Below are 26,178 nucleotides of genomic sequence, written 5' to 3'. Positions count from 1 at the left end.
AGCCAGCAAACCATAACTCAGTTAAAGGAGCAGCCCATTAACATTTGTTGGAGCAAGTTATAGTCTGGTGTTGACTTTGAAGTGAAGAACTCAGAAGTCTTGGACAGTGGAGCTTTTGGATATTTGGACAGTGAAGTATTAGACAGTGAAGAATACTCTCATTCAGATCTTGGAGAGTGGACAAATTGGAAGTCTGGAGCAGTTGTTGAAGTAAGTCATTTATACATTCTGTTTATTAAAAGTTTTACGGGTTGGTGCCTCTAAATACAAGGTTGGAGCCTTGAGGAAGATAGGGTGGAAGCCCTAGAGATTGGAGCCTCATAAAGCCCAAGTTGGAGCTTGGCAACAGGTTGGAGCCAGGTGAATTGAAGGGTTGGTGCCCTCAACATTATTGTACTCAAACTATTGTAAAAAGAAGATTGGTGTCCTCATTTGTTCCTAGAGATTTATTTTCTGATTGTAATTGTGAAGAATCTTAACTGTCATTAATTATAACAATGGAAAGAAACACTGATTCACCCCCTCTCATTATTTCAACAATCCCTGGATTAGAAAATCTTTCATTTGATTTTTCAAGGCTTCACTATTTAAAACATTAAACAGTTGACAAATCATTATTAGAAAAATGTTTTGATCTGCAGAAAACTTACATCGAACAAATTGCAGGTCTAGGAAACCACAATAACGAATATGCACTACGTCTGACATGAGCTTATCCCTGGATTAGAAAATCTTCCATTTGATTTCTTAAGGCTTGAATTTATTTGCCACTTTTCCGCAGGCCAGAGCTCTTATAAACATGAATAAGTGATAACTCTGATTTTTTCCCTTTGAAGATCCCACTGCCAGGACAGGGAAATAACCTTAGACCAGTCTTTGACATAAGTGTCGTGTGTCACGTACCCTGTATAAAATTCCAGAATGAATAATTATCAGCAAGATTTTATCTTTACTACAATCGAAAGTATCTAAGTTGGCAGTTTGGAAAAATTTACTAGCGAAACCAAACTGCCTCTCAAATGAATTATGACAATGACATTTCAACAATTTATCTCTGGAATAGAAGGTATTTCATTTCATTCATCCAAAATCGTGAACAAATCCTCCATTACCCCATAACACACAAGCTTTATACCCAATAGCCACAAGTCATCGCCTGACCTTTTTTTCTTTCAAAGTCACACTTCAAGGAAATCTCGGTCTCGTTGTCTAACATTGTCCTGGTCACTTCATACTATTTACTAGAAGTGGAGCACTTTCTCATTTCACCTGTCAGAAGAAGACTCTCAGCTTATATAGCTTTTAAATGCACAGAAAATCCACATTTAACCCTTCCTTCAGATATTAGAAAACCACTAGTATTCTGTCTGCATCTTTCACGTAAATGCAACATTAAATGTGTCCTGGAGAAAATGAACCAAATTTCTAGAAGACAGCTCAGTTAGTTTTCAGAGGCACAAACAGATGTGTTGCATATCTGACCATGTCATTGACCGCATTCACCATTCCCAACTTGGAGATCCCCTATGAAATTTGTACAATTACGATTATTTTTTTTAACTCCGTTTTCTGGCAGAACTCTAAAAAAGGCTGACCACCAATATACAGCCCTTTTCAAGAAAATAATATAGCTTTTGAAGGGCTGTTTTCATGCCACAAGACTCAGCGTTGCATTTTGACAACGGTCTTGGTTCAACAGTTTTTGACAATGGTCTTGGTTCAGTAATTACTTGCAAAGCAGGGTCCTCTCCGTTCCTTCCTGCAAGTGTGGTCTGTTTGGAAAAAGAGTAAAACCAACTGTTTAGAAATTTTCAGAATGCAATACTGCTGGATATCTTTGGTTTATGTCATCTAAAAGCTTGGATGCCTGATCCACTTTTTTGTTGGAGCAAAACTGTTTTAGCGTGTTGACTCCTAATCATGGGGATTGGGTGAGCAGTTGTAAATAGTGTAAATAATAAATAATGGAAAAGGAAGACTCATCGGAAGATGAAACCCAAGAGTCACTCCCTCATATATATATAACTATGAGCAATTTAAGTGAATAAACAGATTTCATTTTGAAGAGTTACCCCTAGCCTGACATGGTATCAGAGCCAGCCTCTATTTTTAGTTTTCTGCTCCTGTAACTCCTTTACACCATTTTTCTAGCAGCTCCAGTCTATTTTGAGTTTTCTGCTTCTGTAACTCCTTTACACCATTTTTCTAGCAGCTCCAGACTCTGTCATTTCTGTCAATTTCTCTGCCTGTTATCATTGTCTGATTTCTGTCCTCTGTGTGATAATTTGGTGTACATTCATAGACTCCAAATGTTGTGTAAGACTCCAAACGCTGGCCTCTGTCCAAACACTGTGTAATGCTCCCACAGGCATACGTTGGTTTTCCTTACTCATTGTGCTAACCCACTACAGTCCTTTGCTGCCAAGGTTGAACCACGCAGTCAAAGGAATGTTGAGGACTGTGTCCGAACGCTGCCACAGTGTGTAGGAGGAAGGAAGGTTGAGACTCGGGCGACCTTGGTGTGACTCTTGTCGCAGGCGGAGGAACGGTAACTGATTACATTAAACGTTGTGGTATTACATATAACGCTGCGGTTTTACATTAAACGTTGAATGCATTCATATCCCGCTGTCATAACTCAACATACCTCTCCATCCGCTCTCCATACTTCTACACAGTTAAACACAATGCCATCACCAGTCCCTGGCTCCTCTATTACATTGAACGTTGTCCAGTTAATACACAGTTTTGTATTACGTTGAACGCTATCCGATTAATACACAGTTTTTGTATTACAGTTTTTTATTACCACTTATTTCATAACCGTGGGGCCTCCACCGCTGCTGTCATAATACGTTCAGTTTCTTTTATGGTATCACTCCACCGCCGTTGTCATAATACTCCCCACCAATGTTACTTGGGAGCGGGAGCGGGAGCGGGAGCGGGAGCGGGAGCGGGAGCGAAAGCAGGAGCGGGGAGCGACCATTTTCAGAAGCTCCCGGTTTGGGAGCGAATCCAGGAGCGGTTTTTTAAAAATATATATATTTTTTAATTTTTGATACATATATGTCAACAAAAACATGTAGAATGATGAATTAGACATAAAAAACATAAAAAAACATAGATTGATCATTGAACCATATCACATCAATCATCTAGAAATTATAATCGTCATCAACCATGTCCACAAGTTAGTAAAATACATATTACAACTGCAACATATTGAGTCTTATAAATCATGATTCATCAAATTCAATCTTAAAGTTTCAACTTCAAGCTTTCAGAATTGAAAATTCAATAACATTTATCATCATTGATCACCAAAGTTGTACTTGTAAGCTAATTTTAACCATTACAAGAAGTAATATCGAAGATATTTCTAAGTCCTAACTTCTAACTGTTAACATGATATGAAATGTTAAAAATTTATAAAATGAAACATGAATGATGAGATGAAATGAAACAACTTTAGTCTTTCACAAAGCATCATATTCATAATTCACAATCATTACCAATGAGTTATAATTGCCAAGGCCCAACTTCAAACTTCAAATTTTCATTGTCACAGTGATATAATGTTTACAAAAAATATCATTATGATATGAAAGAGTCAAGAGTCAAGAGTCAAGGACTCAAAACTCAACAGTTATGAAAACTAAAGTCTAATAGAAACTAAAAAAGACAAGTAAACTGTAAATCTACATGTGGCCCTTGCCACGAGAGTCTCCAGGAATATAAGCAGGTCGTGGTGGTCTTCTAGGAGTCTCCCGCACAGACCGACGACCAGAACTAGAACCTCTACGCGAGGGTGTAGATGGAGGTGGCGACAACAAAGGAACAAGACTCGGACCTCGAGCACTGCTACTGGATGGTGGAGGTGGAGGTGGAGGTGGCATGGCTGCTACTTCATTTTCATCCCTTACAAGTTCCTCTTCTAGTTCTTCAATATGTACAATGCCATCCTCCAAATTGTCATCCTCTGGGTGATTGTCCCAAATTTTATATGTGGGATCCTCATTAGCCCGATCACAGTAATGACTCAACAACCTCAAGTTGTAGTGCACATAAACCAAGCTTTCTGCTCGGTTTTCATTGAGTCTGTTTCTTTTCACATTATGTATATAGCTGTAGGTGCTCCAACACCTCTCTGCAGAAGAAGAATTTACAACCTGTGAAAGAACTTTTTTTGCCAATTTTGGCAAAAGTCCGTGGCCGCCATATGTTTCCCACCATGTGAGAGATTCAAATTTATCTTTGTCGTCCATTGCATGGAAGTTACCATACAAACCAGTGCCACTGAAGTATCTGCCTATTTCAAGGCGCACAGCTGCACATTCCTCCCTGTCAGGTACCAACTTCTCTAATGCTTCCAAATATCCTTTAGTTACCTCTGGATCTAAATGGGGTTTGGTCCTAACCCCACCCCCTGTTGCAGGTTGGCCCAACCAAGATGTAGAGTAGTATTTTGGCGTAAGGATATACGCCAAGCAATGTAGTGGAAGGTTAAGCCTATTCCACCGTTCACACACACAATCATGAATCAGTTTGTACAAGTTGGGATCTCTATTATGAACAATGTCTTTTATTTCCCCCAACATGGTATCCATTTGCTCATACACCTCGCCAATCACTGGTTTGTCTGTATCTGCAAACCGAATCATGTGATAAATTGGCTTGGTGAAATCCAATACCTGCCTCACACTTGTCCAAAACTGCCCATCAAGAGCGGCCTCCTCCACCATTTCAAAACCTGCCATGTCAGCTACATTTGTAGCCCTTTCCTTTAACACCTGCCAGTGTGGACTTGATACCATGCTAGCTAATGCCTCTCTTACCTTCAAAAGGCGCCTGAAGGTGAGGTAATAGCTACCAAATCTAGTCTTCGCAATCTTCAGCAACTCCAATCTCGAGTGACTGCGGAAAAGGCCATGGGTATTGCTATGATTTGTAATAAATTTTATCATTTGTTTGCCTTTCTTGTACAAATCACCAATCCATTGGTATTGTTCATTTTTGTTTTTGACAATATCATGCAACAGAAGGTTCAATGTGTGAACCAAACATCCAGACCAAAATATGTTGGGGTATTTATGCTCAATAATTGCTCCCGCTGCCTTACAATTAGGAGCATTATCAGTGATGACTTGGATGACATTGTATGGGCCAATACGCTCAATTGTTTCAAGTAATGCTTCTGCAATGTTGATGGCAGTCTTGAACTTGTCTGAGTAATCATGTGCAACTAGAAAGATGGGACCACGAACAGACACAGCAAGAACACTTATCAATGGCTTGCCTTTTACATTTGTCCATCCATCAGATACAATGGACACCCCATGGTCAGTCCAAGAACTTGTCATTTTATTCAAAGAATGTGATATTTTTGCTTTTTCATGATCAAGGCCAACGGTTCTTGCCTTGTCACACCCAGGGCTCTTGTATCCTTTAGGGGCATCATTTATGGCAGAAACCATTTCGTGCCAATAAGGTGAGCGTAGAACATTGAATGGTATCCCACATGCATAGAGAAACCTGTAAACTTTTGAATCCACATCATTCCTACACCCCTCATCAAAGAAATCTGATATGGTTCTACGCCTTAAAGATGATGACCCTGTGCCTCCATGTCCATATCCACTGCCTTGGGAGGATGCTGAAGGAGTTCTTTGTGATTGTGAGCTTGGTTCAAAGAAACCCCTTGATTTTTTTGTTCTGTATTGGGCTTCCTCCTCTTCCCTTATGTATTTGGCTCTATCCGCTGTTGACACCGCTGTACAAGTTTTGATTCCTATTTGTTTCTCTCCATCCCATGGCCTTTTCCCGCAGAGGTGTCTTCTAGCACGGGTGTATGAACCTGTGTAATTAGTGTTGCAATGGGGGCAATGAAATTTAGTGGTTCCACCCCCTCTCCCTGTTTCAGCCCTGTGAACATATTTCCACAATGGAGTTTGGTCTTGTTTAGTTTTTTGAGGGTCATGTTCACCGTCCTCCAGCTCCTCCTCATCGGGGTTTTCACCCATTTGACTTTCTCCGGCTTCTTCATCCCCCTCTTCAGTTTGGGGCCCCCTCCGTTTCCTACTCTCCAGCACCATAATAACCATAAAAGGGACCAGGAAGAGGAAAATGCCAATAAATATAGCCAGGTCCATGGTGTTTGATGTTTGTAGGGTTTTGATTCTTGAATCTGCAAATTAATTTAATTTATTGGGATTAATTAATTTAATTTAAATACATGATTTTTAAACTCAAACAGTTAAATTAAATTAATTAAATTACTATCTAACCAGCTAAACTAACTAAATTACTAAGTTACTTACCTCTGCAGGCTTGCTCCTTGCTCCTCGCTCCTTTGCTCTTGCTCCAGCTCCAAACTCAAGCTCAATGAAGTTAGAATGAATTTTTTTTGGCCCATTGGGCTTTTAAAACCCAATTTTTTTTTTATTTTTCGGGTCCGCGGATTTTTTTTTTCCGCCGAACCGCTCCCGGCCCGGCTCGAATCGCTCCCGGAGCGATTTTTAATGCTCGGGAGCGATCGCTCCGGGAGCGTCGGAGCGATCACTCCCTAACAGACCAGGGAGCGGAAATTTTTTTAAGGGAGCGCGCTCCCGAGCCGCTCCCGCCCGGAGCGCCATTCGGGAGCGGGTTCGAGGGGGGGGGGGCGCTCCCCCGCAACATAGCTCCCCACATCCACGATATCGGCCTTGTAAACGCCATACTGGCCTCCTCCCATAGCGCGCGCGTGCCTCTCTCACACCGTCGCTCTCCCATGCGTATGTTGTGCCCTTCATTACCACTAGTTAACGTTGTTGGTAGAGATGTAACAACGTTGTCCATCACATATTGTTTTGTTGTCTGTTTTCATATACAGTGTTTCATATACATAAACGCTGCTGATATACATTACTTTGTTTCATTGTTTTCACGCTATTCCGTATTGTCAACTCCCGGTCAATCGTTGACCCCTCCCCCATATACCACCTCCCCTTACTACATTTTTTTTAAATCACCAGAACTGCATTTTTTTAACCAACAAAAGTGCATTTTTTTTATATTGGCAGCAGAGTACATTTTTAAAATGCACTCATTAATATCAATTGTGGGAGTGGTTCTCAATGGGAAGGAGAACTATCCTAAGTGGTCTCGAAAAATCAAACACACTCTCATTTTTAATGAGTTGTGGAAAGGAGTGTGTGTTGGAGACGGAGACAAAGAACCAGAAAAGCCTACCTCAGACAAGGAATTTGCCATTTGGGAAAATAAGAATAGCAAGGCTTATGCCTTGATTGCAGCATCAGTAAATGAAGAGGTGAGTCGCCATATTTCGCCATTTTCAAATGCTTTCGAAGCCTTACAAAAACTGAAGGAACTCTATGACTCACACTCTGCACTTGAAGTTGTTCAACTCATGATTAAATTGTTCAGCCTTGAATTACAAAATGATGATCCTCTTGCTCTTGCATCAGAAGTAAAATCTATTATGCATGATATCAAAGTCACTAATGTTGAACTGGACATTCCTCTGATAGCTTTTGTGAAGGCACTTTATCTCACTTACTCCAATTATCTTGAGTCATTGCAAGCAAATAGAAACCTCAAAGAAATTACCTTTGACTCCCTTGTGAATAAATTTGCTAAGAGAGAGAAAGCTTTTGGGAAGAAGACAGCTCCTCAGTCTTCTGAAGAGGCTGTGTGTCTTGCACATAGAGAAAATAATCTTGCTCAAGATTCTTCCAAAGGAAGAGGTGGTCGAAGAGGAAGAGGAAGAAGAAATTTCAGAGACAGGGAGGGTAGACACTCTCAAGGAGAAAAGTCAGATTTACATTGCATACGTTGCAATAGAGATGGATCACATGATGCATCTGCATGCAAGTTGCCTTGGGACAAAATTGAGCAAGAAATAAATCAACCCAAAGGTAAAACTAATGACAAAGAGAAAGGTAAATCACTTGAATCCGCTCACTATGTTGTGGCACATTGTAAAATTGGAGTAAATGAAGACCTATTTAATGCTTCACTTGCTTCTTGGAAAAATGATTGGTTGATTGATTCAGGAACAACTTGCCACATGACTTTTAGAAGAGATTTTTTTGAAGAATTTACTGATAGTGTTGATGGAGTAGTATACTTTGCAAACAAATCAAAACTCAAGCCATCAAAGATTGGCACAATAAGGCTCAAATTGCTTGGTCTTCCAGACTTTCTTCTGCATGATGTTTTATATCTCCCACAGCTGAGGAGAAACTTGCTTTCCTTGGTCCACATCAGCCAGCAAGGACACTCCATTCATATGTTTGATGGCAAGGTTGAGGTGAGAAAAGCATCAGATCACTCACTTGTCGTGACGGGGATAAAAGAAGAAAGGCTTCTCAAGCTGCAAGGTACCTCGGCTCGTGCACAAAATTTCTCATACAATTCTCATTATGATGAAGGTACATTTCCATCAAGTTTATTATGGCATGCTAGATTTGGACACTTGAACTATAACAACGGTTGAAGAAAAATGGTGTTACTGGTTTGCCTACAATTCCTGAGAAACTTAAGCAATGTGATGCTTGCATTCTAGGAAAGCATAGCAAACATTGTTTTCATGATTCACATTCTAGAGCACATAGAAAACTTGAACTCATTCATTCAGATTTATGTGGTCCAATGCTTGTTCCTTCTGCAAATGGAAATAAATATATGATAACATTTATTGATGACTACACCAGAATGTGTTGGGTTTATTTATTGAAGAACAAATCTGATGCTTTTCAAACATTCAAGAACTTTCATACATGGATTGAAAATGATGCACAATCTCGATTCTCATATTGGCTCTATTTGCATTGATAATGGAAAAAAATACATTTCAAATGAATTTGAAAACTATCTTCGCCAACATGGGATCAAACATCAAACAACTGTGCCTTATAATCCCCAACAGAATGGAGTAGCTGAAAGAATGAATAGGACAATCTTAAATATGGTGCACTCCATGATGTTTTTCAAGAATGTAAAATTGATGTTTTGGGTTGATGCAGTTCTATGTGTTGTATATGTAAAGAATAGATGTCCATCTAATGCTATTAGAAACAAGACTCCTTATGAAATGTGATATGGGCACATTCCTTCGGTAAAGCATCTCAGGGTGTTTGGTTCCACTTGTTATGCTTTGATACCAAAGGTACATAGAAACAAACTTGGTGCAAGGAGTCGTAAGTGTATCTTCTTGGAGTATTCAAACACCTCCAAAGCATACTGTCTCTATGATGAAGTTAATAAAAAGTTTGGTGTATTTAGAGATGTAACCTTTCTTGAATCTTCCAAAGCTGACAATGTTGTTGAGCGGCAACTTGATCGCTTGGATAGATTCACAAATGCAAAATCATTTCAAGAATTTGATAATCAAATTCCACATCTTGAAGGGGGGATTCCTATATTAGATCAACTTGTGGAATCTTCTTCTGAAGCACTCTCTCCCTCGCATGAAACTCCAACCATTGATGATACTTTGAGTGATGTGTTTGACAGAATTGGGAGACTCAATCTTCATTCAATCCCAACTCAATCAACTGAGCAGCCTGGACCATCTCAAAAAGGTCCTCCAAAGTGGCTGACAAAGACACTTGAAAGTGTTCATCTTGATGAGGTTGGAAAGATAGGAACAAGAAATTCAACCCGGCAAAATGGAAGTGATGTAGATGACTGTGATTCACTTGTTGATATGGATGTTTCTTATGATTGTGAATTGAATTTGTTTGCAGATTTTGAACCAACTTCCTTCAAATAAGTCGCTTCTAATGATGAATGGAAAGAAGCGATGCAAAAGGAGTATGATGCCTTAATAAAGAATGGCACTTGGAAGTTGGTTGATCCTCCATTGGAAACATTACCAATTGACTGCAAGTGGGTCTACAAAAACAAGTATAAAGTTGATGACTCACTTGACAAGCACAAAGCCAGGCTTGTGGCAAAAGGTTTTGCACAGAAGGAAAGGATCGATTATGAGGAGACTTTTACCCCCATAGCAGAAAGGGCTACCATCCGGACACTCTTTGCCCTAACAGCTCAGAACAGTTGGAAAGTCCATCAAATGGATGTCAAAACTGCTTTCTTGAATGGAGATCTAAAAGAAAATGTTTTTATATACCAGCATGAAGGATTTGTTGTGAAAAGACATGAATATAAAGTATGCAAACTTGTGAAATCCTTGTATGGCCTCAAGCAAACACCGCGAGCTTAGTATGAAAAATTAATTGAGCATCTTCTGAAACTCAATTTCAAACATTATGATCTTGATGATGCAACTTTGTTTGTCAAGAAAATTGGCAAAACAGTTGTATATCTTGTGGTATATGTAGATGATCTTTTGATAACAGGGAACAATGAGAGCTACATTGCATCCATAAAGAAGGAATCGAAGAAAGGCTTTGAAATGACTGGTTTGGACTATGTTCATTACTATCTTGGTATTGAAGTAACTCAACATCCAAAGTCTATATCCCTTTCTCAAAAGAAGTACATTGGAGATCTGTTGAACGGGTTTGGCATGACTGAATGCAATCTTCTAACTACTCCAATGGAACAATAATTAAAGCTCACATCCAATGAAGGAAAAGAATTTGAGGATGCAACAAAGTATAGACAGCTTGTAGGAAGTCTCAACTACTTGACTACTACCAGACCAGACATTTTGTTTGTTGTTGGAATCCTCTCCAGGTTTCTGCAAAAGCCTTGTGAGGGACATTGGTCTGCTACAAAAAGAGTTCTAAAGTACTTGAAGGTAACTCAAGACTTTGGACTTCAGCTTGATTGGATACTCAGATTCAGACTTCGATGGAGACAAAAAAACTGGGGTATCTACTTCTGGTTATGCTATGAGTCTTGGATCAGGAGCTGTCTCTTGGAGATCACGCAAACAATCAGTTCCAGCAGATCCACAACAGAGACAAAATATGTGGCAAAAGTTGAGGCAACAAAAGAAATTGTGTAGCTCGGGAAAATCTTGGAAGATTTGCAGGTAAAACAAGTGCATTCGACTCCACTCATGATTGACAACACCTCTCCAATAAAGTTGGCCAAGAACCCAAAGTTACATGATCGAATGAAACACATCAATACAAAATACCATCTAATTCGACATCATGTTGAGGCCAAGACAATTCATCTATGCCATTGTTTCACTAATGAGCAAATTGTAGACATTTTCACCAAAGCACTTGGAAGAGAAAAGTTTGAAAGATTCCGAACGATGCTTGGACTCACCAACGTCCCTTCAGATTAAGGGGGAAATGTTGACACCTAATCATGAAGATTGGGTGAGCAGTTGTAAATAGTGTAAATAATAAATAATGGAAAAGGAAGAGTCATCGGGAGATGAAACCCAAGAGTCACTCCCTCATGTATATAACTATGAGCAATCTAAGTAAATAAATAGATTTCATTTTGAGGAGTTACTCCTAGCCTAACATAGCGAAAGAACTATGTCTCTCCTAATTATTTTGTCTCGTAAATGTAATGCTCTTCCCACTTCACAAGCTTGAAATAGCGCAATCATTACATTACTTCAGAGTATACTCTAACATGCACAGGGAATCTACATTCTATGTTTTCCTCGATAGCTTTTGATGCCTAAATTTTTTTCCTGCTTTCCTAAGACGATGCATGACATAGAAACAACTTGTAGAACTTGGAACCACATGTTCCCTAAGCAGTTGGTTCAATATCTGGGCACCAACTTCAACTTTCTTTGATTTGCTGGAAGCTTTGATGAGTGAAGAGTACAAAGCATATGTACGGTAAAGTACAGAGCATTCATCAGCGCACTCACACTTGCAGCCATCAGAGTAAAAACATTTTTAGTAATTTCATTTATAGTCTCACAGGCTACCTCTATATTATCAGTCCTCAAGAGCCCATTAAGCAAAACTGAAGAAATTGCATTGCTTGGTCGATGGCTCTCATCTAACAGTTTCTTGTAAAGCATGTGAGTTTTTTCAAGTTTACCAGCCTTACATAGGCCACCAATTAGAGTGTCATAAATGGCAGAGTCAGGGGCAATACAATTGCGGATATGGAGAGGATCCTTGAATTTATTTATCTTGCATAATGCAACAATTAGAGTATTGGTAGTCTTCAAAATGACAAATTGGCTTCAATAATCTTAGATGGATTTGGAAGGCCTTATCTATTCCATTGACCTTTACTGGTTCATTGACAAGTTCACCAAGAATGGCTTGATCAGCAGAATACCCTTCATCAAGCATCCATGTCAACTATTCTTCAGCCTCCATAGGTTTTCCTGACCTCAGATACCCATAACTTAGAGTTTTAAAAGTAAATAAGTCAGGACAACATCCTTCTTTGACCACTTTATTATACATATCACGTGCTGGATCCAGCATATTTGCTCTGGAGAAAGTATCAACCAAAATTGCATGTCACCAAAACAGGAGAACGCCCCTTGTGCCTCATCTCTATCAATAACCCTATCAATAACCCAATAGCAGATTCTGTATGTTCGGCCTTACACAAAAATCCAATCATTTGATTATAGGTTACCAAGACAGGACAGAAACCTTTCTCCATAGTGACTTTGATTGCAAAGAAAAACTCGAAAGAGAATGTTTTCTAATAACATAACCTGCTTTTTCCATGTCAAAGAATATAGACTCTGCCATGTTCTTCAAGTACTTCTTCTCCCCTGAGCTCTGATGCTCCTTGCAAAGAAAAATAATCAATGTATTGCAAGCAACACGGTCTGCGGTAAACCCCGCACGTTTAATACACGAGTAAAGATCACAAGCTTTTTGCAATCTACCCTCAGTGCAATAAATATCAATTAACTGGCTGTAATTGACCAGATTGGGGTCACATCCCTGACCTTTCATTTCCTGCTCAAGTTTCTGTGCAAGATAGGAATTGCCTTCCTTGCGGTTCGCTTCAATCAAGGTCTTGTAAATGACAAAATCAGGTACAAGGTTCCTTTCTTTCATTTCCGTAAGCACCTTGAAGGCATCATCAAGCTTCAATTTTTGGCAGAGGCCATTCATCATCTCCACAAAGATCAAAAGATTCGAAAACTCATCTTTGTCAAGCCATTTACCAAGCAATTTCCAGGCCAGTTTGATGCCATTTCCCCTGCAAATATCCCCAACGATCGAGCACAGCGCAAACTTATCGATACAATGATCGGTTTTCCGAAGATCAGAGTAGACACTTCTGGCCAAGTCTGGACGGTTTGCCCGAATGAGAGCCTCAATAAGCCAACTAAATGCATACGCATCTGGTTTCAGCCCCAGGTTACCCATATGATTATATGCTCGCATTGCATCTTGAACTCTCCCGCTTCTGATATAGCTTCTCAGCAAAAAATTAAATGCATGCGGAGAGATTGGACTGCCAGACTTCCTTATTTCCTCGAGTAGATTGTTTAGGGCATCAAATTTCTTTGTGGGACCTAATAACTGAATCATAGCTCCGTAACTAACATGATTGTGCATGTAATTAGGCTGCTCGGAAGCCCAATTGAAGAACCCTAGTGCGATATCGGGATCTCTTTGAGCGCTAACGACCTGAGCTACGATTTCAGGCCTTAAGATTTTATCAAATCCATTTTCACAGAGCTTCTGCACAAGGCTATGGTCCCAGCTGCAGCTGTGCTCGGGTGTACCAAGGGTTCTGGTGCTCTGTGAAATTAAAATCTGAGATACTTCTCGGGCGTGCTTGGTATAAGGGTCGATTTCATACCTGGGCAATTCCGGGTTGCTCGATACGACATCAGAATGCGTGTGGGTCGTCCGATACCTTGTCAGAATCGGGATGGACCTCAGCGAGGTTCTAGAGAAGAGCAGTGACGCCATTAGAGGTCCAAGCGGAGCTTCCCTCCATAACAATGGTGTGAGTTGCGCTCTGGTTTTTCTAAAAAAATAACGGTCGCGTTGAGGGGGCTACCATTATACCATTACAATCCTTGTACGCTCCCCACATGTTCTTCATTTAATTTCGATTTCATTAATTTTTTTTTTATAACGTTTTTTTATGTTATTTTATTTTTTTCCAAAATTGGGAGATTGAAATTTTCCAATTTTGAAATTCGTATAGGGTTGAACAATGGTTTTTGGAGTTTTGTACCATTTTAAATTGGGTTAAACTAGCATTTGCATCTTATGTTGCAAAGGAAATGCAGTAAGGTATAGAGTGGGGAAGAATAGGGACATGTGAATGGACATTGTTGAAAGTAAGGGTGGATGATAATGAGTTACAGTTGCAATAGTTAGTTATGTGTATTCTAAAAATGGATATTTTGTAAATAATAATAGTTTGTGGAAGAATAGCGACATGTGAATGGACATTGTTGAAAGAAAAGGTGGATGATAATGAGTTACAGTTGAAAGTATTAGTTATGTGTATTTTGAATATGGATATTTTGTAAATAATAGTCGTGTGTAGAAAAATAACAACTTGTGAATGGACATTGTTGAAAGCTAGGGTGGATCATAATGAGTTATACTTGAAATAATTAGTTATGTCTATTCGAATATGGCCATTTTGTAAATAATAGTAATGTCATGTAGAGGTTATCCATTATCCATGTCGTTGTTTTTGTTTATGTGAACATGTTTTTGTACATTATTTTAAAGTAAAGCTACAAAATAGATATATCAATAAAGCTACTCAGCAGCTTATAAACTTTTTCAGCACGAAAAACAAGCTATATGGTTGTATTATATTCATCCAGCAGATATGTACAACAATGTTGATATCGAAACCATCTAATATGAAAAATGTAATGTTGTTCAAACCACATGGAGAGAAAGGATATATGTAGCCCTATCAGATCTGTTACATAAAGGTCTTAAGGAAATATATTGCATAATGCACATATGTTCATATAGAATTCGGAAAATCAGTCCCTTGAGCCAAGATTATATATGGAAAAAAGACAAAAATATGAGTCAAATGTTGGGGAAACAGAAAATCATACCAGATTTAACTTCACAAAATAGAGAAATATGTACCCGGCATGGAAAAGTCTTGGATCTGGTGGGAGGTGTTGTTCACTGTAATCTGCATCCTCCATATACCCTGTGGCGATGATAGCCCCTGTTTTGATAAAGCATCTGCTCTCCGGTTTTTATCCTTGACAATATGGGAGATTGTGTAGTCTTTCCTGTTGCGCCACAAAGCCTCAAGCCTGTTCAACTAGCCAAAGAGATGTATATTTTTTTATGATATGTTTAGACAGTACATGGTCGATGATGACTTTCGAGTCTCCAAAAATATGAAGGTTTTTGAGGCCAAGGAAGTCAGAGATAGAAAGGAGACCAGCCAGGGCCATAATTTCTGCTTTGTTGTTAGTTCCAGGTCCTCCATTCCAATGTATGTCAAAAGCTTGTCCTTCTTCTGGGATTATATAAACTCCACAGGCGCATGTGTCATGTTGAGCAGCGCTGTCAAAAAAAGCACAGGGATATCCATAGGCATCGTTGGGCTGTTGATTCCTTCCTTGTCTGACTTTGGGATGTCGTGGCCGAGCTAGCGCTTCATATAAACAAAGGATAGATTCGAAAAATTTATAAAATGGTTCCCTTTTGGAATCGAAAATCATTCGATTTCGCCATTTCCATATGGCCCAGATTGTTAACAAAGAAATGGGCCTCCACTTGCAGTACATGTTGCTCCATGCTTTAAAAGCCTCATAGATAGAAGGAGCATTGACGATGGCGAAACCAAAGTGAGCAGTTAAGTTCTGCCAAATCAACTGGGATTGAGGACACTGTAGGAAAATATGCAAATTATTCTCAGAATTTGATCTACAAAGGGGGCATATGGCAGGCCCACACCATTTGCGCTTCTGGAGATTCTCCCAAGTGAGATTCCTGTCATGAAAAACCAGCCAGGCAAAAATAATGATTTTTAAAGGGCATCCAGATTTCCAAAACGTTGGGGGAAAAATATTATCACATGTATCGGATTCTGATAATAAAATTTGGAGATATATATGCTTTGCATATACAGCCGATGCGCCACCGAGACCTTTCCAAACGAGGCAATCCCTGTCTGACGAGTGATACAATCCACGCAATTGCAGTGAAATAGTGATAGCATTCCATTGGGATTCCAAAGCACCGGGTAATTGCATTTCTGTAGCAGTTTTCCAAATTGGAATAGTGATGAGCGATACAATCCACGCGATTGCAGTGAAATAGTGATAGCATTCCATTGGGAATCCAGAGCACCGGGTAATTGCATTTCTGTAGCAGTTTTCCAAATTGGAATAGCACCATCCCATTTTTTTATTGCACTGGCCCAAAAGAAATATCCCCTCCTGTGTAAATTTCTAAAAAGTTGAGAGGAGATATGGATCTTTTCTCCCGCACCTGCGAATTCATCAAATCCAATGATAATATTGGATCTCGATTGGAATTTCCAAATCAAATTTTTTCTAAAGAACGGCTCCAATCTTTTAAAACCTCTCCATATATATGAGCCGTTGGTGGATCCAGTGGAGCGCTGTCTATACCAATATGTCATGTCTTGCTCATCCATGTACTTAGCTCTAATGGTTTTTCTCCAGTTGGATTCACCCATAATCGCTTTCCACATTGATTTACATAGAAGGGCTCTTCTAAAGGAGTGTAAATCCAATATGCCCCAACCTCCCATATTTTTTGGCCGTGTCAACTTCGAAAGATTGCTGAGGTGATATTTTATCTTCTCCTTCTGTCCTCCCCATATGAAATTAGCTATCATTCTGTTTAAACTTTTAATAGTAGATGAAGGGATATAGAAAAGGTGTGCCTAGTAAACCATGATTTGTACCAGCAGGGATTGTGTGAGAATGGCGCGACCTCCAATTGATAAGCACCTGTATTCCCATGTAGATATTTTCTTATAGAACCGATCCGGAATCCACGACCAGTCGGCCAATTTGTAACCCACAGGTTTCAAATTGAATCCCAGATATTTGAAGCCCTTTAGGATAGGAAATGCTTTAATGTTGAAAAGATCTGTTAGAAATGTGATTATATCTCCATTTACATCAGCGACATGGAATGAAGATTTTAAATCGTCGATATACATGCCGGTGGTTTTTTGAAATCCCTCCAAGATTCCATAGATACATATCCATGTTGATTTGCACAGTATGGCTGACATAAGTATATCATCAACAAAAAGATTATGCGACATGAATATATCCCTACAAATGGGGAGAGGCTTGTATCTCTCTTGTTGGATCGCTTTCTTTATGTGTAGGCTCAGAGATTCCATAACTAGAATGAAAAGGAGTGGAGATAGGGAGCAACCTTGACGTAAGCCCCTAGTTGCTTTGAAGAAAGGAGTTGGGACACCGTTAATTAGGAATGCATAATTTACTTCCACAACACAGGCCATGATCCATCTAATGCACCTGACATCTAGGCCAATCCTAGCCAATAGGCATCGAATAAAGCTCGAGTTCACACAGTCGTATGCCTTTTTAAGGTCGATTTTTAAAAGAGAAACTTCTATTTTCCTGCTATGCATTGAGTGTAAGCATTCTTGGGTGAGAGCCACCGCTTCTAAGATATTTATGTCTTTAAGAAACCCGTGTTGCTCTGGAGACAAATGTAGAGATAGAGTGTTTCTAATTCAAATAGCTATAATCTTTGATATGACCTTGTATAATACGTTGCACAATGAGATTGGCCGATAATCTGAAAATGTGGAGGAGAGCTTTTTCTTTGGAATTAGAGCGATATATGTTGAGGAGATTTTCTGGCTTATGAAACCCTGTGTTCTCGTTTCCTCGACCATCTTTAGGACATCTGTCTTAAATAATTCAAAGAAGTGGATGAAGAAATCGATGGTCCACCCATCCGGCCCAAGGCACTTGTCTTTCTGGAATGATTTCATTGTTGCCAATAATTCTTCTTCTGAAACTTCAACAAATAGAGCTCTGTTTAGACTTTAATCGAACATAGTGGGGTATGGGTCTATTCCCCATAGAATATACTTAATATCGCAGACAGAATCCTCACTGTAAGCCCTTTTGTAAAATTTCACAGCTTTTCTAGAAATGGCCTCAGGTGAGGAGTGAGAATTTCCTTCCTCATCCTTGATCTCCCAAATAGCGTTTGTCTCCCTTCTCTTATTTGGAAACCTGTGAAAAAACTTTGTGTTTTTATCTCCCTCTCTGAGCCATAATGCTCGACTTTTGAGCCTCCAAGAGGCCTCTTCTTCTAATATCTTTTGTTTTCTTTTTTCTAAATCCCATATATGTTTTTTGATGGTGGACGTCATGGAGGGATTTTTAAAAAGTGTGGATAAGTACTCCAGTTTCTATATATGTCCTTCAGCTCCTTTTTATTGGAAGCCGATTTCTCTTTTTGCCATTTTTTAACCTCCTTTTGAAGAAATTGCAGGCGGTCAAGGAATTGCCAGGAAGAGTCATTTTCCTGCTTGGGAGATAGCTTCCATGTATCATTTATAAACTTGTTGAATTGACCATCAACAAGCCATGTACAATTGAACTTGAAAGGATATCCAAATCTGCGTCCAGCATATTTCCATTGAAAAGAAATGGGGCAGTGATCAGATATGAAAGATGGTATGGTGTTCATTGTAGGAGGCCCATATCTTTCTATCAGTCTTTCATGGAAGATAAATCTGTCTAATCTTTTCGCCAGAAAGGAATTGTTGGATCACCCATTGTCCCAAGTTGGTCCCTGACCAACAGGTAGGATATCAATAAAATTATTTTGTATAATAGATTCCCGAATGAATCTCCCCATCAGATCATATTTCCTGCCATTGCCCCATATTTCGTCATTACAAAAGATGCAATTAAAATCTCCACCAATTATCAAAGAGTCAATTTCAAGTAATTCAGAAGAAAGAAGATAATTCCAGAAAGGAAACCGGTTTTTATATGGAGCATAAATATTCAATATGTGAATGGGGTCTGAAGATCCACGGAAATGGGTCAACACAAGAATGCCAACGAAACATTGAAAAGCAGCAGCCATAATCCATTTAGGGTCCCATAATACAGCTAGTCCTCCAGACATGCCCACAACATTTGAAGTGACCATATGCCATGTTGGTAGCATCCGCCTGAAGTAAGAAATGGTTTGTGAGCTATCATGCATGGTTTCCTGTATAAGAAGCATTTTAGATTTTGAAGAGACAAAAAGATTTTTTAGGGCCAGAAATTTGGGGTCAGCTCCAAGGCCCCGAATGTTCATTGATAGAATGTCGATCATTTGGGAACATCATTAGGCCGACATTCTCTAAGAGGTCTTTTATCAGGAATATCTTCAGCTGTAATTTCTATAACAGGAATGTCAATTAAGGAAAGATCCCGGGTTGACGAGTCCTGTCTTCCCTTCCTACCCTGGAAGTGTCTACTACCACGCTTTTCTTTGTGGCGGACAGTTATGTTTCCAGCCGAATTATGGCTAATATTGGGCGAGGGGGAACGATTGGGTCGATGGACAGTTAATGGTTGAAGTTTTAAATACGCTTTTTTAAGAAGGGGGTCAATATCCTGATCAAAAGAATTACGGGGAGAGGTTCGAGGGGATAGTGGAGGGGAAATAGGGATATATGGAGCCTTACCTTTGCGGTCAGGTACATGTCCAAGGGATGGAGGTTTAGGGGAGTGAGCTATATATGAAGATTTTTTATTTATATCAAAAGAGCGACCAAGTGAGGGGGAAGACGAGAATCTTTGGATGGGTGGAATGTGAGAGGAAGGGGATTGGGGCGATGAAGATATGTATTGAATATGGGCGGATGCAGGATCAATACATGAAGGCTTAGAAGATGTAGGAGGGAGGGGAATCTCAGGGTCCTGTTCCAATTCATGAGGCAGAGAAATATTGGAGAAGCCCATTACTCTGGCTGACAGGTCAAAAAAGGACAGCGAGGGAGTCTTAGAAACAGTGGAAGAATGGGGTTGATCAGCAGAATAGTTAGAATTACGATTTGTAGGGTCCACAGATACAGATCGAGATTGTGGAAGACTGGCAGATCAATATAGGGAACGACCTTTCGGCGAGGATAGGACGTCATTGGTTATGACTGGAGCCCGATAGACCTCCATGGTGTTAGGCCATTCATATGCCGAATTTTCTCTTTCATATGTCGAAACAAGAATATTTACAGCATGGAACTTTTTCTTCTGTTTACCGCCAGGGCGACGAGGACAATTACGAAAAAGGTGTCCAGTTTTGTGACAATTTGAACACCTAAATGGGACGCCCTAGTAATCTAATCGTTGTTGAATTTTGGACAGCTCCCAAGTTAAATCAATAGACTCTGGAAAACCCCCTTTGAATTCCTTTTCTATGAGAATCTAGGCCACCCGCTTGTCTTTTGCCCCAATACGCCTAGGATTGACGTATATGAATTGCCCAATAGCATTTCCTATTTTTTCCATAGATTCTTTGGTCCACAGTTCAAGAGGCAGGCCAGACAATTTTGTCCAAATGTGTTGAAATTTGGTACCGGAGGACAGGTGGTTCCCTTAGGCTTTGATCTTTGGCCTAGGGAAAAGTGTCCAAAAGAATTTAATTTTTCTCCTAAAGTGACTTTATAATTTTATAAAGTTAAATCTAATTTAAAAGTGACTTTAAGTGATAAAGTTACTAAGTCTAATTTTAAAGTGACTTTTATAAAGTCAATGAAAAATTAGAAAGGAAAAGTGACTTTGGAAATAAATGACTAAGTGGGTCCTTATTAAAGTGGGGTGAATTAAAAAATAAAAAGTGAGATTTAAATGAGCATTTAATCTCAGCCATTGATCTAAATCTATTTCAGCCATTGGATTTAGAGATCACCCAAAAGTCACTTGGGTCACCCAAAAGTCATTTGGAGTTTATATTAAGGGAGGAAAATGAGGAAAAGATCACATTCGATTCAATTATTTCATAAGCAGATTGGGAGAAGGAGAGCAAGAGAGCAAGAGAGATTTCTGAGCAGGGAGGAGAAGGAGACAACAGCTTGGCACACATTCCAAGGCAGCAGTTGAACAGATTTGTACAGCTGATTCAGCACACAGTGAAAGGCAGATTTTGGCATGATTTTCGAGGAGAGGTTTGCACAAAAATCGAGGAGCAGTTTGCTGATTTTTCTGCACGCAAAACGAGGGCCATACAACAACATTTAATGCTGAAAGTGGGCACGAAAATTGAGGAGACCGTACAACATTTATTGCTGTCCTGTTTGCTGTAATTTCCAGTTTGCTGTGAAGCATGGGAAAAGAGATAAGTTGTAAATTTGCTTGCTGATTTTTTGCTGAAAATTTCTCACTGTAAAAGGCAATTTTCAGAAATAAAGAAGAGCTCTCAAACTGATTTTCCCCAAGAGTTGTAGGGGGTTTTTCCAGGGTCACATTGACCAAAAATCTCAGTGTTTAAATGTGTTTTAATGGCTGTTTATTACTGCTGATTTTTATTTCTGCAATTTCCAGCATTCTGTAAAATTTCCAGAATTTGTGTTTTCAGCAAATTTATTTTTTCAGCGTGTTAAGTATGGTTATGGGAAAGGGCATTTAACTATATGGGAGAAATAAGGAGAAACTGAAAACCGGGGTGGGAAAACAGAAATTTCTACAAAATGTAATTGTTTTGGGGCGTGCAACGAAGCGGATTAAAACCGATAAACCATTTGTGCAGAGCTAAAAAGCTCCTCTTTCACCCAGGGTTTCGAATAGATAATTTCCAAGTCACGTACTCAGAGGAAGTGGAAAGTAGATATTTTATTGAGAATGATTAATTAATTCTTTTAACTAACTTTACATTATTTAATAAGAGAGAAGTAGATTAAATAATTCTTTTAACTGTTTATTGTATTGAAATATATTTTTTATAACCTAATATAAAAGAAATATATAATTCCTTCATAATTCTATATAAATAATAAAATAATTAACCATGTATAATTATTTTAATGTTAATATGAAATTTAAATAGAATATCTATAAATATTAATAAAAAAATAGTAATAAAAAATATTCTAATTTCTATTTTAATTAAAATATTTTTATTTGAACGTTTTATGTATAAAAATATATATTATGAAAATATAAATTTTATTTAAATTTAAATTTAAAATAATATCATTAAAAAATATTTCATTATTAAAAATAATTAAAAAATATTTCATTATTAAAAATAATTAAAAATTATTTCATTATTAAAAATAATAAAAAAAAATTCATTATTAAAAATAATCAAATTTGTCAAAATTAAGATTAAATTGATCTATTAATTTTTCATTTACATACAGAAGAATCTCAAGTTATCATTGAGATAAATAAATCTCTATAGTACATACTCGTTATATCTATATATATATGAATGAAGATCTCTCCTATGATTTATACTACTGTGGCAATGCCATTGTGTTCTTTTATTAGTATTTAATACATGACCCTTAAATTTTTCATATACTCAATCTTGACTTAAATACACATGAATGCATTATAGTTCACTTTAGTTACATTTAGAATTAATAACATCACATCAATCACATGATTATTTTTCATATACTCAATCTTGACTTAAATACACATGAGTGCATTACAGTGCACTTTAGTTACATTTAGAATTAATAACATCACATCAATCACATGATTTACCCATGGAAATGGTACATATGATAATTAGATTGCCACCAGGAGGATCTAAATAATTAAGTTCCAATGTACTAAGTTAATATAGGTTCTCCACATGGCCCACGTTATTAATGTCCATTTTCCCAAGCATGTGAGCTTGAACTAGAAACATAAATTTACATTGGAATTCTCATTATAATTGTAATATATCGATCATATGATTTGGAAACATTTCCATTGAACTTTTATTAAACTTTTATGCCACGATCTGGAAATTTCTCCAAGCTTGGACACTTGGGCTCCCATTAGTCATGCGATCAATCAATCTAGATCTGACGGTCATGAGCAAACATAAGTAGGTTGTGTAACAAATTCCTTTCCTGGTACTGGAGTTGTGCCTCATTCTGTCGTGTGCTTTAGTGTTAGGACGCTCTACAACTTCATGGGGATAGAGGGTTTCAACAACTAGAATTGCTTCCTTTTGCAGGTATTCAAAGTGCACAACCTCCGTGTTTGACATTTTGAGAGTTTAATGGCGATTTGTTTGAGAGTTTATGCATTTACTTGGTTAATTACCTTGTCTGTGCAGGTAACTCTTCCTGAATCACGATGAGGGATAGACATATTCAGCTTGTGTGCTCAGGTAACTCCTATCCCATTGCACACATTGGGTAGAAGACATTGATATCAGGTATTTTACTCAGGACCCTCATTTGGGAGGTGCGTCAGCAAGGCACAACCTAAAGGCTCCACTCAAGTAGTTGTTTTGTCCCCGAACCCTCCATTATTTCATTGCTACCTCACCGGAGCTCTGTTAAATCAGTCCCTTGTTTTTTTTTGTCAGAGGTTAGGTTTTCAACCACACCCTTTTTCTTTTGATGGATTGGGGTCTTGGCTACTCCGCACTTGTTAATAATTATTTTACCATTTTTCCAGGTTTTCCTTACCCTACAGTTACGATTGCTTACTTTTTACAGAGGGTTCTAAGTTGGCATAAACTATAGTTATACCTTGCATAACGAAATTTGCAATGCTTTAGGTTGGTTATGTATTTGCTCAACATTTTTGTAATGTGTGTATATATATACATACATATACATATATATATATGTATGTACATATATATACATATATATGTATATGTATATATATATATATATATATATACATACATATGTATACATATATATATATATATGTATACATATGTATGTATAAATATATACATATACATGTATATATACATATATATATGTATGTGTATATATATATATATATATACATATATACATATATATATATATGTATATATGTATATATATATATATATATTTTGGGGTTTCATCCCCTTTTCATTGGACAAAATCGTTCAATGGTTTATGACAATTTTCTTGAGCTATGAACTGAGCAAGTAGCTCTGTCTTGCTGGACGCTCTGCAACTTCATGGCGATAGAGGGTTTCAACAACTGGAATTGCTTCTTTTAGCAGGTATTCAAAGTGCACAACCTCCCTGTTTGACATTTTGAGAGTTTAATGGCGATTTGTTTGAGAGTTTATGCATTTACTTGGTTAATTACCCTGTTTGTGTAGGTGACTCTTCTTGAAACACGGTGAGGGAGAGACATATTCAGCTTGTGTGCTCAGGAAACTCCTACCCCATTGCACACATTGGGTAGAAGACATTGATATCAGGTATTTTACTCAGGACCCTCATTTGGGAGGTGCGTCGACATGGCACAACCTAAAGGCTCCACTCAATTAGTGGTTTTGTCCCCGAACCCTTCATTATTTCATTGCTACCCTCACCGGAGCTCTGTTAATTCAGTGCCTTGTTTTTTTTGTCAGAGGTTAGGTTTTCAACCACACATTTTTTCTTTTGATGGATTAGGGTCTCGGTTACTCTGCACTTGTTAATAATTAATCTACCATTTTTCCAGGTTTTCCTTACCCAACAGTTACGATTGTTTACTTTTCACAGAGGGTTTGAAGTTGACATAAACTATAGTTATACCTTTGCAACGTTGTAGGTTGGTTATGCATTTACTTGGTTAATTACCCTGTCTGTGTAGGTGACTCTTCCTGAATCACGGTGAGGGAGAGACATATTCAGCTTGTGTGCTCAGGTAACTCCTACCCCATTGCACACATTGGGTAGAAGACATTGATATCAGGTATTTTACTCAGGACCCTCGTTTGGGAGGTGCGTCGGCATGGCACAACCTAAAGGCTCCACTCAATTAGTGGTTTTTTCCCCGAACCCTTCATTATTTCATTGCTACCCTCACCGGAGCTCTGTTAATTCAGTGCCTTGGTTTTTTTGTCAAAGGTTAGGTTTTCAACCACACCTTTTTTCTTTTGATGGATTGGGGTCTCGGCTACTCTGCACTTGTTAATAATTAATCTACCATTTTTCCAGGTTTTCCTTACCCAACAGTTACGATTGTTTACTTTTCACAGAGGGTTCTAAGTTGACATAAACTATAGTTATACCTTTGCAACGTTGTAGGTTGGTTATGTATTTGCTCAACATTTTTGTAATATATATATATATATATATATATATATATATATATATATTTTGGGGTTTCATCCCCTTTTCACTGGACTATAGATTTAGTGTCCAAAAGAGGTATTGGGAAAAATCCTGGTAAGTTTTTTTTTATCGCACTTGAACATGGAGTTAAGGTAAATGTTGGAAGTATCAACTTCTCAAAGAGTTAGATGCTAATGCCACTGCTCGGATAAGAAGGACAAAAGGGATTATAAATACTAGAAGAAGATGAACACATTTTGAGTTTTCTTTTTATCATAAAAAATTTCTGAATTAAGTAGGTTGGATAGTGAACTAAAGAGATTAAGATTATAAAACTAGACGTTAAGGAGGAAAAAGACTTCACTTTTTTTTTTCGAGGTAATGAATGCTGTGGAAGCCACCTGTAATCAAGAAATATGTTTTTTTTTTCTCCATAAAACTACTCTAGGGTATTATATTATATACATGAATAAATTACAAGCAGAGAAACAAGTTTTCCATGGCCAACTATGGCTCTGTGGTAAGCAGCTGAGAATTTCATACTCTAAGCATTGGCTGCCCCAAAACTACCTCAAAAAACAGAGTTTAACTTTGACAGTGCCCACGCAGGGGCCGAGACTGAAGCAGAACAACCCACGCAGGGGTGACATTGAGGATTAGCGAACTCCCAGACACAACTGAAAAACTTAGTAACAAACAGAGCATGACCTGTATAAAGATTACTAGACCCACGCTCAAGACTCGAACCAGACAGAGAATTATAGGACATGACCATATGACCGAGACCCAAAATCATCAAAATGAACCTGGCATGGGAATGACTAGAGAAATTAGTCTGCTGGTTCCGTTTCTTCCGGCTCCATCTCCACAATCGGGTATCCCCAGCCCACCAGCTCCTCTTCCGAGTCCTCTCCAGCTTTAGACGTCGACGCATCCTGTGCTTTTGCTTGAATTGGCTCCTTTCCCTTTGCTTCCCCCAGTTGTTCCCCTGCCTTATTCTCCAGATTTGCAGAAGTAGGAACTCTGCTGTCATCGTGTTCCTCTTCTGCATCTCTAATA

This window comes from Pinus tabuliformis, chromosome 3_1 (genome assembly GCF_031772625.1).
Source record: "Pinus tabuliformis cultivar Carrire ecotype Pingquan chromosome 3_1, CPIR1, whole genome shotgun sequence".
In the NCBI taxonomy this organism is placed as follows: domain Eukaryota; kingdom Viridiplantae; phylum Streptophyta; class Pinopsida; order Pinales; family Pinaceae; genus Pinus; species Pinus tabuliformis.
The sequence above is the reverse complement of the archived record's forward strand: the minus strand, read 5'-3'. Positions refer to the sequence as shown.